Source organism: Pipistrellus kuhlii, unplaced genomic scaffold (genome assembly GCF_014108245.1).
Source record: "Pipistrellus kuhlii isolate mPipKuh1 unplaced genomic scaffold, mPipKuh1.p scaffold_m20_p_2, whole genome shotgun sequence".
Lineage (NCBI taxonomy): Eukaryota > Metazoa > Chordata > Mammalia > Chiroptera > Vespertilionidae > Pipistrellus > Pipistrellus kuhlii.
In genome coordinates this window covers 170809267-170816705 of record NW_023425515.1, presented here as the reverse complement: position 1 = coordinate 170816705, position 7439 = coordinate 170809267, and positions in this window count along the sequence as shown.

Genomic DNA, 7439 nt, shown 5'->3' with positions numbered 1-7439 from the left:
TGGAGTAGAAAGCTGGCCAACAGCCAGGACCGGTTTGGCTCAATGGATAGAGCGTTGGCTTGGGGACTGAAAGGTCCCGGGTTCAATTCCAGTCAAGGGCATGTACCTTGGTTGTGGGCATATCCCCAGTAGGGGGTGTGCAAGAGGCAGCTGATCGATGACTCTCTATCATCGATGTTTCTAGCTCTCTATCTCTCTCCCTTCCTCTCTGTACAAAATCAATAAAATATATATAAAAAGAAAAAAAGAAAAAGAAAGCTGGCCAACAGAAGTAAGAGACAACAACTTGCAGGATAGAAAGTCTAGCTTATAGGATGCACTATAAGTTCTGAACCAGGAGCCAATGTGTGGTGGTGTTTTACTCATAGCCAGAATAGATGGATCCCAGAAGAAAAAGGGTAAATGTAGAGTGACAATTCTATTATTCTTAATTGACTACTTTTAAATGTTTATCTTCGTGTCTTGTGATTCTGAGCATGACTAATCATACATTTTATTATCTTCTACTAGAGGACATAAAAACAGTTTTATTGGATTGGAAACTAAGGATGGCAGTTGACAATTTGGGCTTGTCATTTGCCAATTTTGGCTTTCATGCCAGTAGTAAATAGATTTAAAAAGACAAAGGTGATGCCCTAGCCGGTTTGGCTCAGTGGATAGAGCGCTGGCCTCTGGACTGAGGGGTCCCAGGATCGATTCCGACCAAAGGCACAGGCCTGGGTTTTGGGCTCAATCCCCAGTGGGGAGCATGCATGAGGCAGCCAATCAATGATTCTCACTCACCATTGATGTTCCTATCTCTCCCTCTTCCTTCCTCTCTAAAATCAATAAAGAAATATATATTTTTTAGATTTTTAATTAAAAAAATAAAAAGACAAAGGTGAATTCAGTGGTGTGCTAGAGCCAGTTCACATAGGTTTACAAGAGTCAATTATGTGCAAGTATTAGTTTCCTATTGTTTCTGTAACAAATTACCCCAAATTTAGTGCTTAAAACAACACAAATTTATTATCTTAGAGTTGTGCAGATCATCAGAAATCCCAAAAGAGCTAAAATCAAGGTGTCAACACAACTGTGTTCCTTTTGAAGGCTCTAGGTGAAAATCTGTTCTTTGCCTTTTCCAGCAAGGGGCTGCCCACATTCCTTTGTGATAAATAAAGTCATATCACAAAGACTTCTGCTTTCACGGTTACATCTCTTTTTTAAAAATATGTTTTTATTGATTTCAGAGAGGAAGGGAGGAGAGATAGATAGAAACATCCATGATGAGAGAGAATCATTGATTGGCTGCCTCCTGCAGACCCTACACTGGGGATGGAGCCCACAGCCCAGGCATATGCTCTGACCAGGAACAGAATTGTGACCTCCTGGTTCACATAGGTCGTTCAACCGCTGAGTCACGTCAGCAGGGCTTACATCTCTTTTTCTGACTCAGCCTGTTTTGCTTCCTTCTTTCCCTTATAAGGATACATATGATTGCACTGGGCCCATCTGCATAATATAGTATAATCTGCCCATCTCAAAATCCTTAATTTAATTATAAATGCAAAGTCCTTTTGCCATGTAAAATAGCATATTCACAGGTTCCAGAGATTAGGATATGGACATCATGGGGGACTATTATCTCACACACTACGGTGCATTTTTCTTAACTCTATATTCAGTGACATAACATTGGTTGTTTAAAATTAGCCCTGGTGGTAGTATTTACACTGCAGAAATTGGCAAATTCTTCAAATCAGAGATTTTATCGCTGGAGAGCTTATTAAACTTTACCTATCTCTGATTGTGATGATTGACTGGGATAAATGAGTCTATTATCAAGGCAAAAGAATTTTCATAATGGAGGAAGAGAGGATGATGGATATAATCCAGAGGATACCTAGGGCACCTCCTATTCTTGCCATGTTTAGTGAAGACAATTATGGGAATATCATACAGGCAGCACCACCAAGGTCTCTAGTCCCTCAAAAAAGAAGGTCTGGGTCACCTCTAGAAAACTTACTTATATGATTAAGTTCTAGTTAATGCAATGTAAGTGGAAGTGATATATGCCACTTCTGGATCAGGGCCTTTCAAACAGTACCATGTATCCTTCGTGCTCTCTTCTCTTCCCATCACTATGACCCCGAGGAACTGAGGTGCTGGTTGAAGACCAAGGGAGTATGGAATAGGTAGTGTATATGTGAAGTCAAACTATCAACCAAGGCCTGGCAATTAGGTACAGAAAGGTTTCTGGCCATGTCAGTTCAACAGTTACATACTATATTCAATTCTAACCCCTCCCACCATGTATGTAGAATGTGGTATATTGTGGTGGTTGACTTTATTTATTTATTTTTTTCATTTTTTTTATTAAGGTATTATATGTATACATATCTTACCATTCTCTCTCCCCTTCCCCACTCCCATACATGCCGTCCCTCCCATCGTGGTTGACTTTAAAGTTCAACCCATAAACTGAAGAACATTGAAGCAGGATTCTTATGGAAGTGAAGGAAGAATGAACATTATTCAGTACTCTTAGACCTGAAGCTACATGATGTAATTGATGAGACTGCAGTTGATTCCTGTTTGGGAGTGGGGAATAAATGTAAAAGAAAGGTTTATTCATTTAAAAAATGTTTTTATTGATTTTAGAAAGAAAGGGAGAAGAGATAGAAACATCAATGATGAGAGAATCATTGATTGGCTGCTTCCTGGGTGCCCCCCACTGGGGATCGATCCTGCAACCCAGGCATATGCCCTTGACTGGAATCAAACCTGGGACCTTTCAGTTCACAGGCCAACACTCTATCCACTGAGCCAAATGGGGTAGGGCAAAAGGAAAGTTAGGAGTCTTTGTTTTGTTTCATTTTTTGAAGTGTAAGTATAGAAAGAAGGGTATATTTTGATGTTGAGCTGTCCCAGAAGTTTATTATTGTGGATTTGTATCATTCTTATTGGACACTCAGCATCTGCAGCCCCTTCATATATTTGGGCAATATCTCAAACAAAGAGAGAGTGCACACCTTATACTATCAAAGCTGACAATGCTCACTGTCACTTTCCTACCATCACAGACCCAGCCAATCCCATTCTCTCTTTAAGTTTGGGTTCCCTGCGAGAAGTGGGGAAGAGAGAAAAGTCAATACAGGGTTCATTAATGAGCAGGTTACTTCTGTGGACAACTCGGGGGTCAGTTCCTATGGGGACTTTCAGAAACAGTGTGAAATGAACACATTGGAAGCTGCAATATTTGTTGATTGTTGGTTCTTGCTATGAGACAGAAAGCAGAGTATGCTTTATGGAGTTCTTTAGAAAACTCAGACTTTCTAGTTTCAGCTTTGCACCTTCTCTTTCCTCTTTCCTTAACATGATGTGATGGCTTGGGCTACAGCAGCCAACTTGTAACTATAAAAATAAGTTAAGCCCTAATCGGTTTGGCTCAGGGATAGAGCGTCACCCTGTGGACTGACAGGTCCCAGGTTCGATTCTGGTCAAGGGCATGTACCTTGGTTGCAGGCATATCCCCAGGAGGAGGTGTGCAGGAGGCAGCTGATCAATGTCTCTCTCTCATCAATGTTTCTAATTCTCTATCCCTCTCCCTTACTCTCTATAAAAAAAATCAACAAAATATATATATTTTTAAAAGGTAACGATATAAAGAAGTAGACACTGTGGGCAACCTTTCCTGTGATGGGATCGTAGTGGCAGTGGTTATGGTGGCACCGTCCATTGTGTTGATACTTCAGACTTTATTGATTCATTTTTTTAATACATTTTATTGATTTTTCACAGAGAGGAAGGGAGAGAGATAGAGAGCTAGAAACGTAGATGAGAGAGAAACATCGACCAGCTGCCTCCTGCACACCCCCTACTGGGGATGTGCCCACAACCAATGTACATGCCCCTGACCGAAATCAAACCTGGGACCTCCCAGTCCGCAGACCGACGCTCTACCACTGAGCCAAACCGGTTTCGGCCAGACTTTATTTTTCTTCCTGGTGGTCTTCACCAGGGACATAGACAATAGACTCTCTGTATTGAATAATAATTGTTACTACTCACTGAGTCAATGGTTTTTTGTAAATTTTCTCTCTTAATCACCGTATCAACCATTCAAGATGGATATTAATATCCACTGACCTGACCAAGATTACACAATTAGCAAGGGGCAGAGTTGGGATGCAGGGTCAGGTCAGAATGACACCAAATCCAGATCTTAACCACTACATTATAGTGCCAATATTTATTTTGCCAACTTGTAATGCTTGGAATTGAGACCCTAACTCAGGCTGGATCCTGGGGCCACCCTAAGAGGGCAGAGAGATGGGCTTGATTAGATTACTGTCTGTCATCAGCCCCTTCTGGCAGGGGGAGAGAGGATCCGCCCAAATGCAGACAGGCTCTGAGCCAGGCTGCACAGATGCAGGCAATCCTCGGAGCCAAGCCCGGAAACATTCCAGATAAACCGCCAGGCTTCTGTGTCTGAGACTCTGAGAGATAAGGAAGAATCTTGGGTGGCACCTCAGAGACAAAGCTATTCCGCAGGCTTAGAAATGTGCTGAAAGGTACCTAGGCAAAATGAGAAAATGGCAAAGCACGTGAAGAGACAGGGCATGTGTGAGAATCCATCAACTCTGTTGTCAATTCTTTTTTTTTTTTTTTAATTTATTTCAGAGAGGAAGGGAAAGGGAAAGAGATACAGAAATACCAGTGATGAGAGATAATCATCGATTGGCTGCCTCCTACACACCCTCTTTCCCCCCACACTGGGGATCAAGCCTGCAACCTGGGCATGTGCCGTGACTAGGAATCAAACCATGACCTCTTGGTTCTCAGGTCGACACTCAACCATTGAGCAACACTGGCCAAGCATCTGTTGTCAATTCTTGCTTGCAAAATGATAAACTGCACTTCTTTCTTTCTCTTCCCAAGGCTGGATTTTGAAGTCTGAGGCTCAAAACCTTAAAATACCAGTTCAGTCTTCCTCCCACCTTCCATTAACTTGTGCTCCAAGTCTCAGAGCCACCTTGGCCCCTCCACCCTTTTCATTTAGTTAACATTTTCCCTAAATATCAATTGAGTATCATTTTTGAGCCAGAGAGGCAAGGACTCTCACTTCAAGATACTTACAGAAAAAGAAGCCGAGACCGGTTTGGCTCAATGGATAGAGCATCGGCTTGGGAGCTGAAGGGCCCCAGTTCGATTCCGGTCAAGGGCATGTACCTTGGTTGCGGGCATATTCCCAGTAGGGGGTGTGCAAGAGGCAGCTGATCGATGACTCTCTCTCATCGATGTTTCTAACTCTATCTCTTTCTCTTCCTCTCTGTACAAAAAAAGAAAAAAGAAAAAAGAAAAAAAAAAAGAAAAAGAAGACAATTGCACAAATAATTAAGACTGTAAGACTTGCCAGGAAGGAAAAGTAGTATTCAATGGGAATATATCCCTGGGGAACTAGATCTAGACTGAAGGCCCATTCAAATCATTCTCTTTCCATTTGTCTTACTCCTTATCCTCCTCCTCACTGCTCCCTTTATAAGAATGCTGTCTTTTGCATTGTCCCTTCCCCTGCATCCTCCTACCATACTTTTGATTCAGGCCCTTGGTACATTTTTGTATCTGACTTATAACCTCTACCCCCTCCCTTTTTTAAAAAAAATATGTTTTTATTGATTTCAGAGAGAGAGAAACATAGAATCATCAGTTGGTTGCCTCCTGCATGCACCCTATTTGGGATCAAGCCTGCAACCAGGGCATGTTCCCTGACTGGTAATCAAACTGTGACCTCCTGTTTCATGGATTGACATTCAACCACTGACCCACACCAGCCGAGCTCCCTACCCCCCCTTCCCCCCCCTCCCCACTCAAGTCCATGCTTTGCACCATGGCTAGCTTTGTATTTCTAAGTGAAATACGACCAGCTCTTCCTTGCTTTCACATTAAGGTTTTACCTCTCTTGCCTGGCATGTTGCTCAACCTCTTTTCTTTTTCTTCCCCCCCCCCTCTTTATCTCCAATTTCTACAGGAAGCTCTCACCTCAGCTATCTCCACTATTATTTACTCATGTTTGCTCTGTGTGTTCTTCCCATCTACCTCAGCTCAGTAAATGACTATTCTGAATTCAGGGGTCTCACTGAACATGTGCTTGATGAGAGCCCACTATGGGTGAAGAAGAAAAAGCTGGAAGTCAACAGTCAGCCCTTGTTCTGATGACTACTCCAGATGTAATACCTGTTTCCACAGTAGAGGGTAAACCCCATTAGGGCAGTGAGAGGATCTGAATCATCCACTGCTGTGACTCTCGCTGTGCCTGGTACAAAGTGGCAGGATACCCAGCATAGAGGAAAAAGTCAATAATTTTCCCCCTGTGTATAAATAAATGAACGAATAAATAAAAGTGATAGATACTCTTAAATTGCCTCCCACTAGAATTTTAAGTGTATATTTCTTGGGGGGAGGGGTTGTGCCTTACTCATGCATGCTCTCTTTACAAAAAATAAATAAATCACTTTTATAGAGTGGTTTCACATAGGTTATTGCTTGTTTCACATTACAAGCTTACAAAATTTCTTAAAATATTTTTTAAAATTTGACTTTAGCCGAAACCGGTTTGGCTCAGTGGATAGAGCATCGACCTGCGAACTGAAGGGTCCCAGGTTCGATTCCGGTCAAGGACATGTACCTTGGTTGTGGGCACATCCCCAGTGGGGGGTGTGCAAGAGGCAGCTGATCGATGTTTCTCTCTCATCGATGTTTCTTTCTCTCTATCCCTCTCTCTTCCTCTCTGAAAAAATCAATAAAATATATATATTTTTAAATTGATTTTAGAGAGAGAGGTAGGGAGAGGGAGAGAAATATCAATGTGAAAGCAAAACATTGATCGGTTGCCTCCTGCATGCCCTCTACAAAGGATCAAGTCTGCGATCAGAGCATGTGCCTGACTGAGAATTGAACCCGCCATCTTTTGGTGCACAGGTTGAGCCCAATCAACTGAGCCACCTCAAACAGGGCAACCTTATAAATGATCATCTTGATTTTATAGATGGAGACACTTCCTTCCTCCCTTCCTTTCTTCATTCTCCTTCCTGTCTCCTCATCTCTCTCCTTTTCCTCTAGGATGCATATTGGTCTAGGTATTTCCTGTCTCTAATTAAGAAAGAGATCTAGAAGGTGAAGGTGAATACAAGGAGGGCCAAGGAGGCTACTTGTCCTAGGTTGCACATATATGAAGCATTCAAATACAACTTTTTAAAAAACATACATTTTATTGATTTTTTATAGAGAGGAAGAGAGAGGGATAGAGAGTTAGAAATATCAATGAGAGAGAATCATTGATCAGCTGCCTCCTGCACACCCCCAACTGGGGATGTGCCCGCATGCCCCTGACCGGAATCGAACCCAGGACCTTTCAATCCGAAGACTGACGCTCTATCCACTGAGCCAAACCGGTTTCA